Raw genomic sequence first — 21,527 nt, 5'->3', positions numbered from 1 at the left:
TTAAAACGCATGCAAATAATAAACTTTTGACACGAGGATGCAATTGTCCGCGATAGATATGTGTTGTATACGCTGTTTGATGGGGATGTGAAGACGGGTCGCGCTGTTAGGACCGGACCGTGTCCTCATAGAAAATACACATATCTCTGTAAAGCCAAAGAGAGAAATGCAAATCTACACGTCGCTCATCAGCCACGGGTTATAAAAATGCTCTCACTGCGTAAAAATGGTCTCTACGTGCAGCCGCATTGAGGAGCCATATGATGACAGACAGAAGTAAACAGAAAGATCGGTTCACGAGATCGGCCAATTTAACAAGGGCCGATCGAGTCATTTAATGCCGTTATCGGCCGATACCGATCTGCGGCCGATCGATCGGAGCATCCCTAGTGATGACGGTTATGACGCGAGTCAAATGTGACGGTTCGTCACATAACCGTCTGGGGGGGGGGGGGGGGTTTGCTTGTTTAAATGCTCGTGGATTGACGCGAAAGTGTCATTTTACCATAAAATCATGAATGTCATGCCAAGTGTGTTTTAAACAGTAATGAAATTTAACAGAAAGCAATTAAATTAGAGCCCGACCGATAAAGGATTTTGAAGGCCGATACCGATACAAAGGTTTGTTGGTTTTAAAAACCGATAAGCCGATATATCGGCCGATATTTTTTTTTCAGAAACTTGCAACAAAACATTAACAGATTTCCCTAACAGATTGCTGCTACAGCCACAACTATTACTTCTACCAGCATTATTATTATTATTATTATTATTGAGAGTAATAATTACAAATAATAATGATGACATTATTACTATCATCATCATTTATATTATCATTAAACAAGATAAAGGTCACTCCTAAATGTTTGTGTGCGTGTGTAATAATTAGTCCCTATATTGCCTTATAAGCTTCACTATAATTACCATATATACCCGAATCTAAGACGACCCCCCCCCCCCCACTTTTCCAAACGTATTTTGGGGTTTTTACCAGAAAATACTTTTATTTTAATTTTTTATTATCCCTCTCTCTTTCTCTCTCTGCATCTCATGCATTCAACTCTCTCACTCTCTCTCTCTCTCTCTCTCTCTCTCTCTCTCTCTGCATCTCACGCATTTACCTCTCTGTCTCTGCGTCTTGGGCGCGCGCACCTCTCTCTCTCTCTCTGCGTCTCGGGCGCGCGCACCTCTCTCTCTCTGCGCCTCGCGCGCTCAACTCTCCCCCTCCCTCTCTCTCTCTCTCTCGGCAAGTTTAAGTTAATAAAAAAATCGTCTTATATTCCGGTATACTACAATGTCAGCTTGCTTATCCCTTTACATGCACTTTTTAAATTCGTTCCTTCAAGCTACATTAAACCATTTTCAATCATCAGTTGCTGTCTGCCTTCTTAACCCTACTATTTAGCGATCTAAAACCATTATGTGACTCGTTAATGCTGCGGTTGAATGACAGTCTGCAACGCACACTTGGCGTCAGTGGATTTCACACACGTGTAAAAGAAAAGCGAACTTTTATGCACAAGCTACGTTTGATACTTTTTCTCTATGTCTAAATGTTCACTCCCCTCAAGTCTAACTTTCATTTTACAATGCAGGGACTGTAACCAGAGATATGCTAGTTATAAATACAGTAATCATTACTTTATTTAGGCGGAATAAGTTCGTTGTGGTTTTCAAGCTCGTTAATGTTAGCGGTCTTCCACTGATATAGGCATTAGCAGGTCTATGACGAGACATAATTTAGCAAAGGATAACGTCACACTGCAAATTGTAAAACATACATTTTCAATATAACAGGCTAAGGAGAGATGATACGTCTCATTGCTTTAACTGTCACGCTATTAAAGAAATACATCAGTCACATTGTCAAAAGTTAAAAGGACAGTCATTCAACTACACTGTAACAACGTAACATTACTAGGTAATTCCGCTTCACTCTCAGCTAATTTAACAGCAGCAAAACTGGACATGATAGTCACACATTTTGTCATGCTTATTTGAGTTAAGAGACCTGATTAGGATGTTCTTTTAATTGTTATTCAAGCAATGTATGTCTCGTGACCAACTCACCGTGAACCAAACCGCTGTTCTCTCTGACCGGGTCTGGCTGTATCAGCGGGTTCAGAATGTGTGACGTGTTATACACGAGTGGTGCCAACAGGGAGAGCACGAGTAATGCCCTCTGGTGGACAAACTATTTAATGGCAATACTTATGAAATGCTTGAAGACTGGTAAGCCCGTTTACAAAAAATTTTTAAATATTCATTTATCGGCCATTATGAACGCCGATACCGATAGTTTGAAAAATGCCTAATATCGGCCGATAATATCGGCCTGCCGATATATCGGTCGGGCTCTAAATTAAATATTTAAAAAACACTGTTGCCAGAAGACTGCGCTGTCACTCTCTGCCCAGCATAAATGAATCCTCTATCTATCATTATCTTAATAATCTTCAGAGAAACAGATTTGTGCCATGGGCTTTTAATGTCTATTATTGTGTCTATATCTGTCATTACACGGACCAGAACAGCACGAAAACAATGTGGATTAAAAAGCGTCTTGAAGAGGTTTTGCTCATAAATGCATGTAAAATAAAGTAATGTGAACTTGAGATTGTTATACTGTTATTAACTGCGCAGTATGCGCTGCAAACGCAGCCGGTGTAAAAGCACAATGGCCACGCGCGGCAAACGTTCTCCGCATACGCGCTGCTCAGTGCTCATGCTTGCGATGTGAAACCAGCATTTGAATAAACTAAACACTGATTAGCTACTTGTTCTACGTTTATTTACAATTAACAGCAAGACAACTAGCAGTGAATGTGCTTTCAGGAGAGTTAGTAGATTAACATGGGAGGATTTGAACTTGAAAAGCGGGCGGAGCCTTTCTGCGGTTAAAACATATTATGGTCGTTCATGTTTATTTGAATAATTATTTATTGTTTATTTAAATAGAAGGAAGAGATGATTTGAAAGGTATTTATATTTAATATTTTAATAACACGGTTTTGTCGGTTATAGAGTTTTAATGACGGTGTTCAACTATAACCGTCGGTCTCACGGTTATATAATAACCGTCACACCCCTATGAATCAGTGTTTGTGAATTCACAATAGCATTATGCATTATTATAATTTTTAATTAGGGCTGCAATAAACTATTATTTTGATAATCGAATAATCTATCGATTATTAGACCATCAACTGATCATCGATTATTTTGATGACTAATCAGTGCGTTTTGAACTATTATTCAGCTTTTTTAATCAGTTAAAGTTACGTTTTACATATTCTTACTAATAATAAATGAAAAAGAAAATCACTTCAGCATATGAAATAGTTGTTTTAATGAATTTTGGGCAGGTCATTCTCTCAAGTTTTCAGATTTCTGTCTAGATCAAATTATACACAAATGCTTTCTAAGCATTGTTTAAATATATTTAAAAATTAAAATAAGCAAAAACTGAGCAGCATTACAGACAAAATATTTTTTAACCCAAACATCTCTTGTCAGCAGTATTAAGAACCTATTTTCTAAAACAGACTATAGTATCTAAAAGAGTTACTACAATAACACTATTTATTATCACTATCCAAACTCCTAGGCTCGATAAAGGCTTTAATCTTTGGAAAATAAATCATCACATTACTGTAATTATATTGGTAACATTTTATAATAAGGATCCATGAATCATGAACTGATGTAAATGAATTCTCACTGAAATATGAAGTAATGCTGAGCATGTACTAGTTATAAACTAATAATGAGTCATCATTAACTATAACATAACTCAACACATAAATTCATTGTTTATTAATTCATTAACTAACAACTAAAAAACATGTTATGTTGTACTTAATGACGAATCCTTATTAATTTATAATTAGTACATGCATTACTCAGCATTAGTTCAGGCTGAAGTAAAAATAAGTTCATTATGATTCATGGACCCTTATTATAAAGTGTAACCATTATATTATTAATGTTATTATTATTATAGGTAGTACTGCATTCTCATTTATCTAATAAAGAGATTTAGGGTATTACCTCCCACCTAAGTGCTCCAACATGCACCATGTGCTCCCGTGAAAGACAATATCTGTCTTTTATGTATTACACACGACAGCATTCTTGGTTTTTAAGTGTTGTAAAACTTTCATTTGCACTTCGCCATAACCTGCGCTGTGTTTTTTCATCCATCTTCTTCTATCGCAGATTTGTTAGGGCTGCATTACACTCTAGCGCTACAGCGTCGTAGCGGTCAAATCACGATATTACATGCATTTATATTTGTTTAAGTCTAAATGAGATGAAAACAACCACTCGACAACAAAGATATGTGTCGACAATTTTAATTATTGTCGGCGTTGTAGACTAATCGTTTCATGGTTTTAACATATAATGCAGCCTTGGAAAACCGTCTCATAATGCTTAATGTTTTCTCATCCTTGAAATTCGCCATATTCGCCATGTTTTATGGTTACTGCCACGGGCAAAATCATGCAATCAATGTTTTTTTAATCGAGGTCTCAAATCAAATACAGAAATCGTGACATGGTGAGAAAATCGCACGCTCCGTGCCCAGGGGAGCGAGAGACAATTGCCCCGTGTAGAGTTCACCTCAGCCAGCTTCGCTCAAACCGCGTGAACTGCGACATTAGAGAAAATTGTGCTTACTCAGATGTCAAACTACTGTATTATTAGGAGTTTGTTAAATTATCAAATAAAAAAATATATCGCAGCATTGTTTTTTTTAGGCCCCGTGACAGTCTGCTGTGCCCAAGGCCACTTTATTTTACAACGATATACTGTATTTCATTCAAATTGTATTTCTTAATGATTAATTTACCACATTAGTTGAGATCTACATCATCTTTGCGTCTGAGAGCTTATTATACATTAACGTTACAGTGCTACACGCCATTGCTAGAGTTTTAAGTTATTAAATAACATCAAATGAACATTTGACAATTGAAACTAACTACGAGTTTCAACTATTTGTAAAAAATAAAAGATATTACTTACTTTTATCCCCACAGATCCAGCTGCTGCGTTTGTTCTGCTGCAAATCTCCTTGACTGTTCCGTCAATGGCACTTGGCGCGAATTTGTGTGTAATCTGGCGCGAATATGTGTGTAATATGGCGCGAATGTGTATACCACGCAATACCAATTCCCACCTACAGGGGCACTGTTCCGAGTTCACACAGACACATCATGGTTTAAGAGGACCATGTTTATAAACGTCATAAAAAAGGTAGGGAGTGTCATAACAGTAAAATAGCGACAATACTTAATAAAAGTATTAATATAGTAAACATACAAGCATTAATAATTTTTAGAATTATTATTAGTCATTAATTATAACAATTCAAATTTCCAGAATTACGAGACCACACAAAATGGTCTCATAAACCGAATGGTCTTGTAATGCTGGTATGTAAACCTAAAAATTGGTCTCATAAACCACATATGCCTACACACACACACACACACACACACACACACACACAGTCAGGCATACATGGTTTACGGGGACTTTCCATAGACGCAATGCATTTTATACTGTACAAACTGTTATATTCTATTCCCCTAACCTACCCCAGTCCCTAACCCCAATGTCACAAAAACCTGTTGCCAGTCTTTAATCTATGAAAAACCACCATTTAGTATGTTTTTTTAGCGTTTCAGTTTATGGTGACACTTCCTGTGTCCCGTAAACCATGGTTATAGCATAGTTAACATGTCATTATACACTATTTACCATGAATATAAAAGGGAAAAATAGCATTTCTAAACACTGTATGGCTATTAGACCACTTTAAGGTGAACAGACAGAACCCAAGATAATATGTTAATAAGCATAAAATGCACAACACATATACAACTGACCTCATGTTATTTATACTTTGTAAGCTATAAGTATAACAGACATTTCTGTGAACTTTTTGCTCTCATTGTAGTGCATTTGATTGTCTTTGCAAAGTTCAATATCAAAGCCTGCAATCAGAAGTCATTGATATCTGTATTACAGTGATTCATTTCTCATCAGAATCTTTATAGACCAAATCACCTGAGCTGAGCTATTCACATTATTCCTATTGTATGCCAATAATTGACTCATTTGCATCTATTTTTCTGTCTCCTAAAGAATTTGACCAGATTTTAGGCATGAGCAAGAACTCCATTTGTAGTCCCAAGCTATGAAATGGCAACTTATGCCATTGCAATTTATTTTTCTGAAACTTTAAAGTTGGTAGGCAGCTCACAAGGTTTTGTACAAGGAAAGCACTAATGCATGTTACATTATAAAATGGTTATGTTACATTTACATTTAAGCATTTGGCAGACACTTTTATTTTTAAAAGTCACTTTTATCCTTATAGTCCAGGCAAAATAGCGTTTTATGACAGACTAATTGTAAAAGAATTTTTTTCAGCATAGATCATTTCTATGAGGTGTCCAGAACAACATACTAAAAGTCCTAAGAAATCCTAGTTGAGCAAATATGTTAATTTCTCATCAATCCGAAATGTGTGCCAATTAGGCCAGACTACAATACACCCCAATGGGGCTATTTTTTCCTTTACTCCTATCAAAATGAAACTTTACACAATGAAAGTACCCATGAAAAGTAATTCTTTTTGTATTACAAGTTGCTTTGAAAATTAATTTTAATATGCAAATGAGCTATACACTAATCGAATATGCCCAAAATACACCCAAAAGTAACTTTTTGGTATTACAAGTTTCTTTTGAAATGAATTTGAATATCCACATGAGCTTTACACTTATTTTGTATTACAAGTTGCTTTGAAAATTAATTTTAATATGCAAATGAGCTATACACTAATCGAATATGCCCAAAATACACCCAAAAGTAACTTTTTGGTATTACAAGTTTCTTTTGAAATGAATTTGAATATCCACATGAGCTTTACACTTATTTTGTATTACAAGTTGCTTTGAAAATCAAATTCAATATGCAAATGAGCCACACACCAATCGAACACGCCCAAAATACACCCAAAAGTAACTTTTTGGTATTACAAGTTTCCCCTGAAATGAACCTGAACATCCACATGAGCTCCACACCTATTCAATATGTCCCAACCTGCATAGACAGAAACATCATCCATACGTATGACAAATACATCGGCCCAATGTTCACCCAATCATCCTGCTGCTTTTACACTGGCCTCTAACCTGAAAACTGCCTGGCTTGGTAGTTCCTGCCAGCTGTATAACCCCCGCCGGTATAATCTTCAGGGTCACGGAGGAACACAAGCCTCCCCACCACAACAAGGTAGCAACAGAAGGGGAGGCTTTTTTGGTGTTTTTGTGATTTTGTTTTTACATATTTTTTTAAATCCAGCCTGGATCCTCGACCCCTTCTCTGTGGCTCTTGGTTCTGGCACCTTCTATATCAGTTCCTGGTTTGTTCTTTGCTTAGTTCTTCCCCTCTGGGTCATATTCATCTGATAAATCAAGCAACTGTGAGTTTGTACAGCTATTACCACAACATTCTCCACAAATGTTAGTGCAAGGGGGTCCATGTTTTTTGCATGTGCATCTCTTTGTGCTGCAGTCTTTCTTGCAACTACAGTGGACTTAACTATCAACTACAAAAGTGCAGCAGTAAGTAAACATGATTTTAAATGGTATGAATCAATCTTTCTGCGTATGTAATGATTGAGCTGATGATGAGTGCATCATGCCATCCAGAACTGAAGCCCGGAAAATGCCGCTATAAAGTATAATGTGGTTATAATGTAACGCTATAGCCTATAGTGTAAGTGAGCATCTTATTTATGTATTTAATTTTTTTCAATTCAATTTTATTTATATAGTGCTTTTCACAATTTGGTACCTTTTAGACCTATGCGTATGTGTTTAGTCATAGCAGTGATTAACAATCCCTACTGAAAAATTCAGCTAAGACCAGTATAAGCTGGTAACTGGTTTTTGCTGATTTAAGGTGGCAGTAGCTGGTTTAAGCTGGTCCTCCCAGCTTGGGAAAAAATTGACATGGTGTTGGCTCGTTACGCTGCTTGGCTGATCAGTCATTATTGGCATTAATCTCCCATCCAAAACATGGCACCCCCAAGGTTTTGGGTCCATAGGTTCACTTCCCCCTTTCCACTTCATCATTTGGTAAAAGACCCGACGACTATGGAACTTTGCAGCTGCTGAGGTTGGAGGGAGAGATTGAGCTTCCACTGGAGATGAGTTCTGAGTTAATTTAATAAAGAATTGCCTGTATCTTAGCATGTCCAGTGATTCATCCTTTTGCCCCCATACAGTGATACTAGAGCTTTTTCACCTGCAATGATGATGCCTTTTCCCACATTTTCCTGTGACTGGCTAAACACCTTAGCTTGTTTGAGAAAGCTAGTGTCATTCTTTACTTTTTTCAGTGCCATCCCTTTCTTATGCCAAATAGACGAGATGTAGAATTACAGCCTCAAAATGATTGGGGTTGGATTGTTTGAAGAGCTCGATGTGTCATCTTGAATGGAAAAAGTCTGAAATCATTTAGTTGCTTTTAAATAAATATCTATAATACGGTAGTGTTTTCGTTCCCTGATTAAAATGTAAGTATGGAAAACAATCAATTACACATTAATAAAAAATGTCATTTAAATTCTGAAACATAAGAGGATTTTATATAAACTGTTTCAGCACTGACCCATAATAGTGCCCCAACAAAATAAATGGCCAATTGCACTGCATTGTAATGAATGTATTTTGCAATGCAATTTTTTACCCATATCAATGCTGCATGGAAACCTCAGGTACATTTATGCTGTTATACTAGTGTGACCTTAAGAAAAAAGGTATCAGTCTTTCTTGTGTTTTGTTAATGCATTTACTGTGTTGATCTATTTTCTAACTTAACATTGCATTTAAATTGTACAGATTTTGCTAGTGCTGCAATTCAGATTGCTTTAGTGAGGCAATTTTATCAGATGAATATAACCCAGAGGGGAAGAACCAAGTAAAGAACAAACCAGGACATGATATGGGGGTGCCCGAACCAAAAGCCACAGAGAAGGGGTTGAGGATCCAGGCTGGATAAAAAACATAAAAAATGTAAAAACAAAAACACACACAAAAAAAACACAACCCTCCCCTTCTGTTCAGGCTTGTGTTCCTCCGTGACCCTGAAGATTATACCGGCGGGGGTTATACAGCTGGCAGGAACAACCAAGCCAGGCAGTTTTCAGGTTAGAGACCAGTTTAAAAGCAGCAGGATCCCACCAAACATGAGACGTCCGCACGACGTGCAGATCATGTCTATATTAGGTCGGTTGGTCCAGGCCCTTATCTGTATGTCTATACAACGTGCAGATCTGGTACAGTATCTGGACGTCTGACTATGACCCCTCTTGGACGTCATGTAGACGTCCAAAAGGGGTTCGGGAAATCAAAACAAAAATATTTTATACAAATTTGGTCTATGAGTTATGAGTCAAAAAAACATAAACATCACGTGTATTTTTTGTAGAATATTTTGTTAAGCTGTTAAAATCATGTTATTTTTATATATGAATGTGTGTTCAAAAACATACCACTGCTCATAGATAAAGTTCCACCTTAACTGCTGTCTCTCTCTCTCTCTCTCTCTCTCTCTCTCTCTCTCTCTTTAATTAACAGAGATGTATTAACAGAGATGTATATGCTGACGTTTTATTGAAAATCTTCCGTCACCACAATGACGATCAGTGATTCCTTCAGTTGGGTAGCTTGACTCCTTGACTTTTTATAGTAGTGTTTGGTCTTTCTAAGAGTGTTTGCTAAAGCATGTTATTTGTTGCAAAGAAAATTTGTTATAAACAAAACTCACATGTGGATCTTACAACTTCATTGAACGTTTATCAACAGTAATTCCACATATGTGAAGTCTGTGAATTAATTTTGTAGAGCATGTAGTATTGCCTCAATTTCTCAGTTGATTTGAGGTGTCACATCCAACTTATTATTTAGGTTCATACCACCACTGTGAAGCGCTTATATAAAATTAAAAGTCCAGATATTGTTGTCAAATATGCAGACATCAAGAATCATCCCATGAATCACAACAGTGGTGACACTCTCTGGACTCATAAGTTTTTATAATACGCTGGTGCAATGCACTGCAACATTTAGAAAACTCACCATCGTTGTGATTCATGGGCTGATTCTTGATGTATGCATCTGTGTCAAACATTTCTGGACTTTAGATTTTTGATTACAGCCACAAGGTTTCAATTTCCATTACAGTAGGCAGCAGTATGCACCGAAGTATGTTCATTGCAGCTCCAAACAAAACTGAGATAGAAGTTTACTTTTAAACAAAATGTATAATGTTTTATCTGTGTTGTTAGTTCAGTTATATTATACCACCACTTCTGACCATCAATGTAATTAATGGGAAGCCACAAGCATTGGTGACTAACACTTGGTGCAATAATAATGTGTTTTAAAAACACCATCATCAAGCACACACATTATAATATAAAAACAAAGAGTCAAACTACCCAACTAAAGGAAACACTGATCACCATGATGGTGACAAAACATGTTCAATAAAACATCAGAATCTTGTAAATTCTCAAAAATGAGCCGTAGAAATTACAAAAAAATAAAGTAAATTTGGTTTGTTTAGTATGGTCCTACTTCAAAACAATGCTTTGTTAAAACAACTGTTTGTAATGGTGATGACATTGTTTTAGAAAATGTACATGTAACAATTATCCAGCAAGAGCAAGCGTGGGAGGAAGAGTGAAGTTCACGTCACTTCACTTCAATTATTGAACGATAGAGAGAGAGAGAGAGAGAGAGAGAGAGAGAGAGAGAGAGAGAGAGAGAGAGATTGCAGACACAGATAGTTAAAGGGGACATATTATGAAAATCAGACTTTTTCCATGTTTAAGTGCTATAATTGTGTCCCCAGTGCTTCTATCAACCTAGAAAATGTTAAAAAGATCAACCCAATAACTTAGTTTTGGTAAACCATTTTCTGCAAGCATGTGAAAAATAGGTCATTGTAATTTGGCCCTTATTGTGATGTCAGAATAAGGTAATACCGCCCCCTTTATCTGCACTATCCAACCACAGCACAACCATTTAGTAGGGAGAGAAAGAGAGAGATAAAATATTTCACAGCACAATTGAGTTTCAATTGCAACAAACCACCATCATTGTGATCAGTGGTTGCACTTCATCCGCTCATTTGCATTTTAAATGACACACCCAAAACGGCACACTTTTGCTCAGACCTATTTTAAGACTAAGTTTACATCTTTAAAAAAATCTCATAATATGTCCCCTTTAAGGTGGAACTTGTATATTTGGGAATTATCTATAAGCAATATTTTTTTACATTTATTCATATATAAAGATTATATAAACAAATATAATGTCTAAAATGGCCACATTTTAAATAGTTTTACTTTGCGTGGAGGTCCCCTTGACATCAATATTGGATGTTCAGAACAGGTCAAAAAAAGACGTCATAAAAACTTTCATTCTGGCTCCTCATGGGACGTCGAAATGACGTCTTTTTAAGACGCTTTGCTCAGTGGGATGATTGGATGAACATTGGGCCGATATATTTATCAAACATATGAATGGTGTTTCTGCCTATGCAAATTAGGACATATTAAATAAGTGTAAAGCTCATGTGGATATTCAAGTTCATTTCAAAAGAAACTTGTAGGACCAGGGGGTTACTTTTGGGTGTATTTTGGGCATATTCGATTGGTGTATAGCTCATTTGCATAATGAATTTGATTTTTAAGGCAACTTGTAATACAAAAAAAATTACTTTTTATGGGTCCTTTCATTGTGTAAAGTTTCATTTTGATAGGAGTAAAGGCAAAAAATAGCCCCATTGGGTTGTACTGTAGTCTGGCCTTATTGGCACACATTTCGGATTGATGAGAAATTAACATATTTCCTCAACTAGGATTTCTTAGGACTTTTAGTATGTTGTTCTGGACACCTCATAGAAATGATCTATGCTGAAAAAAATTCTTTTACAATTACTTCTATTTTTTGCTCCAAAATGAGTTAGTTTGCCTGGACTATTACAGTGCATTCATTCTACATTTTCAGTCTGTGTATACTCTGGAATTGAACCATGAACCTTGTGTTGCTTCCTGATGAAAATAACTGAGAAACAGTGAAAGTTTCACATTTGCATTGAAAGCTTAATCAGATTGATTTATCTTATACTGCTTGAAAAATACTTTTATTTAAAACTCTCTGCAACTCAGTGCAGCTCTTGCCTTCTTGTGCTCAAAGATTAAATAGGGGAAAAGGAAAAAACCTCCAATAGCTAATAACCCCTAAACTAAACTGACTACCAAAAATAAAATATAGAAAGAAAACCGAAAACTTTGGTGAATGTGACGCCCAAACTAATACTACACTAACTAATAACAAAAATACAAAGCAGCAAACTAAGTAGAACAAAGCTGACGCACAGTGACGTGTTTACCCATCACACAAAACACGCGATTGCGTGGGGCCTCACAGGCTTGGGGGCCCTACTGGCCACAAGCGTTTAACTCTTTTAATGCTTTCTTTTAACTCTTTTGCCACCAGCGTTTGCCAGCCAGCGCCAGCGTTTTTCATGATTTTCACAAAAGTTTAATGCCTTTCAGAAAATGTTCTTCTTTAAATATAAAAACATACAATATACAAAATGAAAGAACAGACCCTCTGCTTAAAAAAAAAAAAAACGCTCAGTAGCCAGTAGTACCTTCAGTAGTTCTTTTGTAATCAGCTTTTGAATTTGGGTAGGTTTCTGCAAAAACACCACATTATTATGGAGGGATTTTCGGATCAGATTGTAAACTAAAAGTCTAAAACTAAAAGTCTTAAACGAAAACTATAAGTCTAAATTTGAAACTAAAAGTCGAAAACTAAAAGTCGAAATCGAAAATTTGGTATTTAGAATTGGGCATTTTGTATTTAGGATTGAGCATTTTATATTTAGGATTGGGCAATTGGTCATTTAGCTATTGAGGATTTAGGATTGGGCATTTAGGATTGGGCATTTAATCATTTAGCCATTTAGGATATAGGATTGGGCATTTGAGGATTGAGGAGTGTATGCAAATAAGGAGGCATGGAGCAGATACTGGAGGCTGGGTTTGAAATGGCGGGTGCGCAGAGGCACCTTATGGACAGCAGAGGGAGCTCCCAGTACTAAGTACGCTGTAATGAAACCAAACAGCGAGTGAGCAGGGTGGAGCGAGGACTGTACTTTATAATGTGATAACTTCAACTTAATGAAAGCATTGTAACATTTATGTGGCCTCACACACAAAGTCACCAGCGAAAGGAGTGCTATCGCTCTGACAACGAGAAAGCAGCAGGTACACTCTTAGAAAGTATGTGTTAATTTTTTAACATACTATGTGTAATTTTAACACATTATGTGTCATTTTGTGTTGATTTTGTGTTAAAATAAAACACAAGTTGTGTTAAAAGTAACACAAAATATGTTGTTTCAATAATAACACAGAGATGGGTGGATTCTGGGACAACGCATTTAGTGTGTTGTCCCAGAATCAACACTAATGTTTTGTTTTTAACGCATCTGTTCTAAGAGTGTAAGATGCTAACATGTGCTACTAGTTTAGGGTGACCAAACGTCCTGTTTTCCCAGGACATGTCCTGGCTGTTTTTTATAAAGTAATGAAAATGTCCTGGTTTTCATTATTTTCATTGGGCCATTAAGCGTGTAGCCTACTTTAAATATATGCTTGCCTTTGCACACAAAACATATGAAAATGGCTTCGCCCGTCTTGTTATAATCAGCACTCAATCTGCAGCGGCAAGCAGAGAGCACTCACCTGAAGTCAAACAGGATGAAGGAACTAGAGGGGACTCTAACCCACCCAACATGCCTATATTTTACTACACACTACTTGTATTATGCAACAAAAAAGATAATAAAGTGTTAGTTACTAGCCAAGATTAGATAGTGTAATTTATTTTTAATGGGGGAATTAAGGCACCACAACAACAATTACAGAGAGAACTTATATTTGCAAGGGAAGGCAACTGATATCAGTGATGACCCGCTGGCCTGGGGGTGGAACAATGAGGCAAGATATTGGCCGTTTCACAATCCAAAGACTGTAGCCTCCGGAGGTCGCATTTGCAAGCTGCATACGTCATCAAGAGTGTCTTATTTCATAACATTAACCATTATAAAGTTGACTATTATTCTTTGTTAATCATACACTGTTGCAATATGCTTGCAAATGTCTGAAAATAATAAACCAGGCTTAATGACATACATCCTGCATATGCGACCACTCTTAGAACGGATGTGTTAAAAACAACACATTAGTGTTGACTCTGGGACAACACACTAAATGCGTTGTCCCAGAATCCACCCATCTCTGTATTATTATTGAAACAACACATTTTGCGTTACTATTAACACAACTTGTGTTTTATTTTAACACAAAATCAACACAAAATGACACATTATGTGTTAAAATTATACATAATATGTTAAAAGCTTAACACAAAAAGATTTGTAAAAAATGAACACAAAAAGATGTGTAAAAAATTAACTCATAATTTATAAGAGTGTACCTGCTGCTTTCTCGTCAGACCGATAGCACTCCTTTCACTGGTGAATTTATGTGTGAGGCCATTGAAATGTTACAATGCTTTCATTGTTGTCATTGTTGCTGTACAAGTTGAAGTTATCACATTATAAAGTACAGTCCTCGCTCCGCCCTGCTCACTTGCTGTTTGGGTTCATTACAGTGTACTTAGTACTGGGAGCTCCCTCTGCTGTCCATAAGGTGCCTCTGCACACCAGCCATTTCAAACCAAGCCTCCACTGTCTGGGCCACGCCTCCTTATTTGCATACACTCATCAATCCTCAAATGCCCAATCCTAAATGGCTATATGATTAACTGCCCAATCCTAAATACAAAATTGCCCAATCATAAAAACCAAATTCATTTTCAACTTTGACTTTTAGTTTTCGACTTCGACTTTTGGTTTTCAACTTCGACTTTTAGTTTTCATTTAAGACTTTTAGTTTTAGACTTTTAGTTTACAATCTGACCCGAAAATTCCTCCAGACATTTTGAGCAAAAAGCAGGGATAATTCCATTTTTGTGACAGACTTTTCATAGAGATCCCATTCAGAGCGATCTTTAAAACAGACATGGACATGCTGCCGCTTGCCATAGGGCAATACTTCCGGGTTTAAAAAGTTGCGGAAAGGCGTCACCTGGTGGATTATAGTGGTATTGCGGAAAGCCAGAAATACTCGTCATTGGCAGGGAAGCGTTTTCTCTTGATTGACGAGATATCTCGTCAATGGCGGCGAAAGAGTTAACATCACAACATGCAGCCCAGATACATAGAAAAATCTACCAGACAATGGACAAAAAATGTGTGTTTCATGGTCAAGGTCTACATCAGGGGTGGCGAACGTCGGTCCTGGAGAGCCGCAGCCCTGCAGTTTTTAGCTCCAACCCTGATTAAACCTCACCTGTCTGAAGGTTTCTAGTAACTCTTTAGACCTTGATTACCTGTTCAGGTGTGTTTGATTCGAGCTGGAGCTAAACTCTGCAGGACTGCGGCTCTCCAGGACCGACGTTCGCCACCCCTGGTCTACATGAATAAAGTTGTCTCTCTGTTGTTTGCACATGACTGTGTTTTTCCACAGCTGGGCCTGGAGGAGATACGGGTGACCGTGGTGGGAATAGCAAAATAGTTGTATGATGTGTTAGAGAAAAAAAGAGACTGTTTCACCACCAGTGGGGGGATTTTTTACCAGTCTGGAATGGTATTGAGATAAAACCACAGCACCCCCAGTTTGTCATAAGTGATGAGAAGGAGCTAAGGGGCCTGAAATTTCATCAAATCTCATATTTAGTCTATGTCTACTCTGTTTGTTGGATCTCACAGTAAGTTTGTTTCTGCAAAATGAACATGTGAGTTTTATGATTCCCATCCATAAATTCGGGCAATAACCAACTTACAGAATTGTTTGCTGTTTGTTAGTTCAGTTTGTTAGATCAGTCTGAATCATTAAGATGTCACACACTGAAGTTGCAGTGCTGTAATGTACATTGCATGCAAACTCCTTATAGGATGTATTTAAAACAAAGCATATATCTGAGAGCAGCTTAAAAATATTGTTCTGTACCCGGTAGGGGTGGAACAATACATGTATTCGTTTCGAACCGAATCGGTCAGGGGGTCACGGTTCGGTGCATGAATTTAAACGGAGAATACACGGTATCAAAATAAAAAAACTTTCGTGCAAAATAATTAATGTAATGCGGAACTACTGTTAGATACGCGGGTCCTTTATGGACAGCTAATCTGTTGCCCCGCTTTAGCTCTGAAGCTCTGATTGGCGCAGATGCAGCCGAGCTCCGACTATGTATGCGCTCTATCAGAGCCCGTCGACATTCTCTTGCACTCTGCATTGTTTTGTCACATCGACGCCGGTCGAGTCAGTGAATGAGCAGCCGACAGCGAGTATGGCAAGTGGTGGTGTTCCACAAGAGTTAAAAGCTCCGCCAGCCTCTTTAAGATCGCAAGTTTGGCAAAACTTCAGTTTTCCAGTCAGTTACAATAGTACAGGCGAGAGAGTGGTGGAAAAGACGAGGACTTTGCGTCGGCGTTGTAAGGTATGTGAGTGGAAATACATCTAATCAGGGCTCTCAAGTCTCACGCATTCACCTTGACACACACGCATTTCAGTAAGTTCAAACGCCACACTTTGTATTTCTCACGCTGAGAAGTAGGATATAAATTGTCCTGCTATGTACAACAGGCATACGCAGGGCAGTTCTTTCGAGTTCAGCTGCTTTCAGTTTTTTAAGCGTGCGCTATCAGCGTCAGAGTACCGCGAGAAATCTTCCGGAGGAGGCTGATTTCAAATCGCTCTCGCGTTACTCTGACGTCATCCACTTGTCGTTTCTTGCAGCGCCTTGTGAAGTCATACACACCTATTAATTCATCTTACAAGCCTATTTTTTGTTCTTTAGTACATTAATATGAAATAAGGCCAAAATGTAATTTTAAAATGTATTTAGGTAACACTTGTAATACATTTGAACCCATATTTGTATGAAAGATGAGTACAAGATTACTTAAACTGGTTTACATTTTTGAAATACGAGATAGTATGTTAAATGCATTTCAGTTCATATTCATGACATCTCAAAATAACACTGATAAGGACACCTATGTTTTTAAGATTATCTTAAGTACTAAAAAAAAATGCCTTCTTCATTTTTGTTTTGCTTTTCCCTCCATTGTACCGAAAGTGAATCGAACCGTGGCCCCTGAACCGAGGTACGAACCGAACCGGGACTTCTGTGTACCGTTCCACCCCTAGTACCCGGTGAAAAAGGTTTGGGAACCATTAGTTTAAGATTAAACCAAGACCTTTATTTGTTTTTACAGAGAATGATTCTGTATCATTTCAAATAAGTCAACGGACACTGTTTTTATTTTTTAAACCAATAATGTTTATTTTATATCAAACTATAAAATAAAATAAATCAAGTTTATATATGTCTAAGTTAATTCTGTATTATATACGCAAGGTGCGTATATAAGCAACTGGTGCAAATATGGAAATTAGCTATTTTGGCTTCGAAAGCCGGCAGACCTAGTGCTATCGAGAAGCTCTCTTACCTGCTCGGGAAGACGCTGCTGGCTCATAGTTGATTCCAGCCTTTGCAGTGGAAGCTCATGGATCTTCACCTCAGTTTGAACTTGAGTCTGAGTGTGTGCGTTGCCTCTCCCTGCGCGCTTCATCAACTCAGCACAGCTAAGAGTGTTTTTCGTTTAAAAGAGCAGCACGGGTGGAATTTGTGTCTTTTTAAAGACAGCCATTCTCTCGTGTCACGGCGGGGTGCGTCTTTTTAAAGACGTCATTTAGTCCGTGCAGTTCCGGGTGCGGCAAATGTATGGGTTCAAAGATGGTCACAATCTCCGTCTCGCGTATTGGGCATTCAGCACGCTGAGACAGCGTGTGTGGAGGGTTTATGTTTTCACTGCGAGAGCATGCCCTGGCGGATATGCGGAGACGGGTTACGTTCCTCCGGGAACGCCCCACCTCTTCGGTTGCGGAGCTTGGTTAAAGGTGCCATGGGAAAATGTTTGGATTTTTTTTTTCTTCATCACAGTACTGAATCGGTCAGCAGGTATGTCCGCTGGCTCTCAGTGCTGATCCGCAGCAGCGGTTCCAATGGAGAACGGTTGGCTCGTGTTCCACGAGACTGCCTGTATCTGTTAGTCCCCCCCATACATGTCGCTGCATTGGAGGTGGGCCGTCTGTCTCTGAGGCTGACTCAGATTCGCTTCCCCCTTCGGGCCGGGTTGCACACCCCAAGTTTGATCCTGAGATGACGGCCATGTTCCCTTGGGCGGCGGTGACATTAGTGTGGAGTAGACCCAATCTACCCCACCCGATCTGTCCTGCAATTTACGGTTGGTACACGGAGCTGCTTGTGCGTCTTAACACTCACCTCCAGTACCTGGGCTCAGGTCAGTGTCACACACACACATACTGTAGATGTCCGTGGTGTCACAGCACACGCACCGAGAGTCCCACCTGTCTCGCTTTGCTGCCCCACCGTGGGTACACCGGTAGTGTCGTTAATTCCCCTCGTGCAGTCCCTGGGGGCTTGGCTTCAGCTTCCCAGCCCGTCTCATTGGGTTTTACGCACGGTCCGCCTCGGTTACGAAACACAATTCAACCGGCACACACCCAAATTCTCAGGCATTCGTTTCACCACGGTGAAAGCATCTGATGCACATGTACTGCGTGCAGAAGTCGAAGTCCTGCTGGCGAAGGACGCGATCGAGCCGGTCCCTCCAACCGAGATGAGGTCAGGCTTTTACAGCCCGTATTTCATAGTACCCAAAAAAAGCGGTGGGTTACGACCGATCTTGGATTTGCGCGTACTGAACAAATCTCTTCAGAAAAGATCTTTCAGGATGTTAACATCGTTTCTCCGCTTTGCGTTCGAGGGGCGGTCATATCAGTACAAATTGTTACCATTCGGGCTGTTTCTTTCTCCCCATGTGTTTACGAAAGTGGAAGCGGCATTAAAGCCCCTGAGAGAGAGAGCGGTGTTCGCATATTGGCTTATCTCGACGATTGGCTTATAATAGTGCATTCTCGGCGGACGCTTTGCGAGCACAGAGACTTAACGCTTCGGCATCTCGCCCGTTTGGGTCTTCGGGTCAACTGGGAAAAGAGCAAACTCTTCCCCACGCAGAGGATCTCTTTTCTTGACTCGATCGATTTATCGAGGCGTTTGACAGAATAGCGCGTCCACTCAATTCTGACTTGACTCGGTTCATTTCGAGGGAAGAATGCGGTCCCGCTGAAGCAATTTTAAAAGGCATATGGCAGCAGCCGCGGCTGTGGCTGGGGAGCCATGTACGACGGGCTTGCAGCTTCAGGGGTGGGGACAGCACCCCAGCTGCACTGGCATATCAATTGCTGTGAGTTGTGGGCTGTATATATGGGACTTGTACACTTCGCTACGGAGCTGCGAGGGAAGGATGTACTAGTACGCACCGACAACACTGTGACCATTGCGTATATCAACCGTCAAAGCAGTTTGCGCTCTCGTTACCTGTTGCATCTTGCTCATCATCTCCTCCTTTGGAGTCAGAAGCATCTGAGGTCCCTTCGTGCCATTTACATGCCAGGTTCGCTCAATACAGCGGCAGACGTGCTTTCCAAAGCTGCACGCCCCGGTAAATGGCGACTCCACCCCCAGACGGTTCAGCTAAATTGGAAGAAGTTCGGTCATGCGCAGATAGATCTGTTTGCGTCGCCGGACGATACCCACTGTCACCTATTTTATTCACTAACCGAGGGCAGCCTTGGCGTGGATGCGTGGCACACAGCTGGCTGTGGGGGATGCGCAAATACGCATTCCCTCTAGTGAGCTTAATCGCACAGACACTGTGCAAGGTCAGGCAGGACGAGGAGAGCCTTTTACTGGTCGCCTTACTGGTTTCCAGAATTAATGCTCCTCTCGACAGCCCCTCCCTGGCGGATTCCCCTGAGGAAGGACCTTCTTTCTCAAGGAGAGGGCACATTATGGCACCCGCGGCCCGACCTGTGGGATCTCCATGTATGGTCGTTGAGCGCACGCAAGGTTTAGGTGATTTATCGTAAGCGGTATCTAACACCATCGCCGCGGCACGAGCACCGTCCACAAGACGGGCTTACGCGCTTAAATGGAACCTTTTTCGTCACCTGGTGCTCTTCGCAATGCGAGGACCCCCGAGAATGCCCCATTAATATCGTACTTTCATATCTTCAACACCGTTTGGAGCGTAGGCTGTCACCCTCCACCATTAAAGTTGATATTGTCGCTATATCTGCTCATCACTCGCTTATCAACGGCCAGCACAACTTAGTTATTAGGTTTTTAAGAGGCGCTCGAAGGCTGAACCCTTCGCGCCCTCCCTCTATTCCTCCCTGGGACCTGTCCATGGTGCTGAAAGCCCTGCAGGGACCCCCGTTTGAGCCTTTGCAGTCTGTGAGTTTTTGTCAATGAAAACTCTGACCCTGCTAGCATTGGCCTCCGTGAAGAGAGTAGGGGACCTACATGCATTCTCCGTTGACAACTCGTGCCTTTAGTTTGGTCCTGCTGTCTCAAGCGTAACACTCAGACCCAGACCAGGCTACGTGCCCAAAGTTCCCACCATTCCTTCAGAGATCAGGTGGTGAGCTTGCAAGCACTGCCCCCGGAGGAGGCAGACCCAACCATGGCTTAGTTGTGCCCCGTATGCGCACTGCGACTCTACGTGAATCGCACGCAAAGCCTCAGGACCTCAGACCAGCTCTTTGTCTGTTATGGTGGTCAGCGGAAAGGGAAAGCTGTCACTAAGCAGAGGATGTCTCATTGGATAGTTGATACTATCGCCCTAGCTTATAATCTGCAGGGTATTCCTTGCCCATTTAATTTGAGAGCGCACTCCACACGGAGTGTTGCCTCATCTTGGGCTCTCGCTCGTGGTTCCTCGCTAACAGACATCTGCAGAGCTGCTGGTTGTGCGACACCTACTACGTTCATTAGATTTTACAGTGTTCGTATCGAGCCTGTATACTCTCGTGTTCTTTCCTCATCAGGAGAAGCACTGAGAGCAGACTCTTTTAACAGTCCTTTAATTGAACCATTACCTTTACTATATGTCTAAATCAAAACACTTGTGACTCCTGCACTAAGGGTTAAAGACGTTATCACCTTCATATTAGTCTACATGTGACAAACTAAAAAAATATTTATTGTCTAGTTTGATAGTCAGACAGTTAGTGATTTCACACATAACTTACCGGTAGCCTACTGGTGGTAATACAGTGATATGTAGTTTGTTTTCACTCTGTTCCAAACGCCATGTTTTCATGACGACTGACCAGAAAAGACGCCCGTGATGTCATGTTTACATGACTCCCGATTGTTAAAATAAGTCTCAGATTAACGATAAATCATACAATAAACTTTAAC

At 39.7% G+C, this 21,527-nt stretch overlaps 1 protein-coding gene and 1 long non-coding RNA gene across 6 annotated transcripts in view; one reads left to right on the top strand and one right to left on the bottom strand.

Annotated features, from left to right (window-relative positions):
* Positions 1–5,461, bottom strand: part of LOC141349180 (uncharacterized) — a 46,521-nt gene extending 41,060 nt beyond the window's left edge. Inside the window, exon 1 of one of the 2 annotated variants that reach the window (XR_012373106.1) lies at positions 5,029–5,461. This is a non-coding gene — a long non-coding RNA (uncharacterized lncRNA). Of the gene's footprint in view, positions 1–4,050; positions 4,488–5,028 lie in introns of those variants that run through there. The other variant, XR_012373107.1, reaches the window with a different exon arrangement.
* Positions 1–21,527, top strand: part of LOC129428223 (A-type voltage-gated potassium channel KCND3) — a 263,984-nt gene that overhangs the window by 159,306 nt on the left and 83,151 nt on the right. The gene's annotated exons all lie outside the window — the stretch shown is intronic.

This window comes from Misgurnus anguillicaudatus, chromosome 14 (genome assembly GCF_027580225.2).
Source record: "Misgurnus anguillicaudatus chromosome 14, ASM2758022v2, whole genome shotgun sequence".
Classification (NCBI taxonomy): Eukaryota; Metazoa; Chordata; class Actinopteri; order Cypriniformes; family Cobitidae; genus Misgurnus; species Misgurnus anguillicaudatus.
The sequence above is the reverse complement of the archived record's forward strand: the minus strand, read 5'-3'. Positions and strand labels throughout refer to the sequence as shown.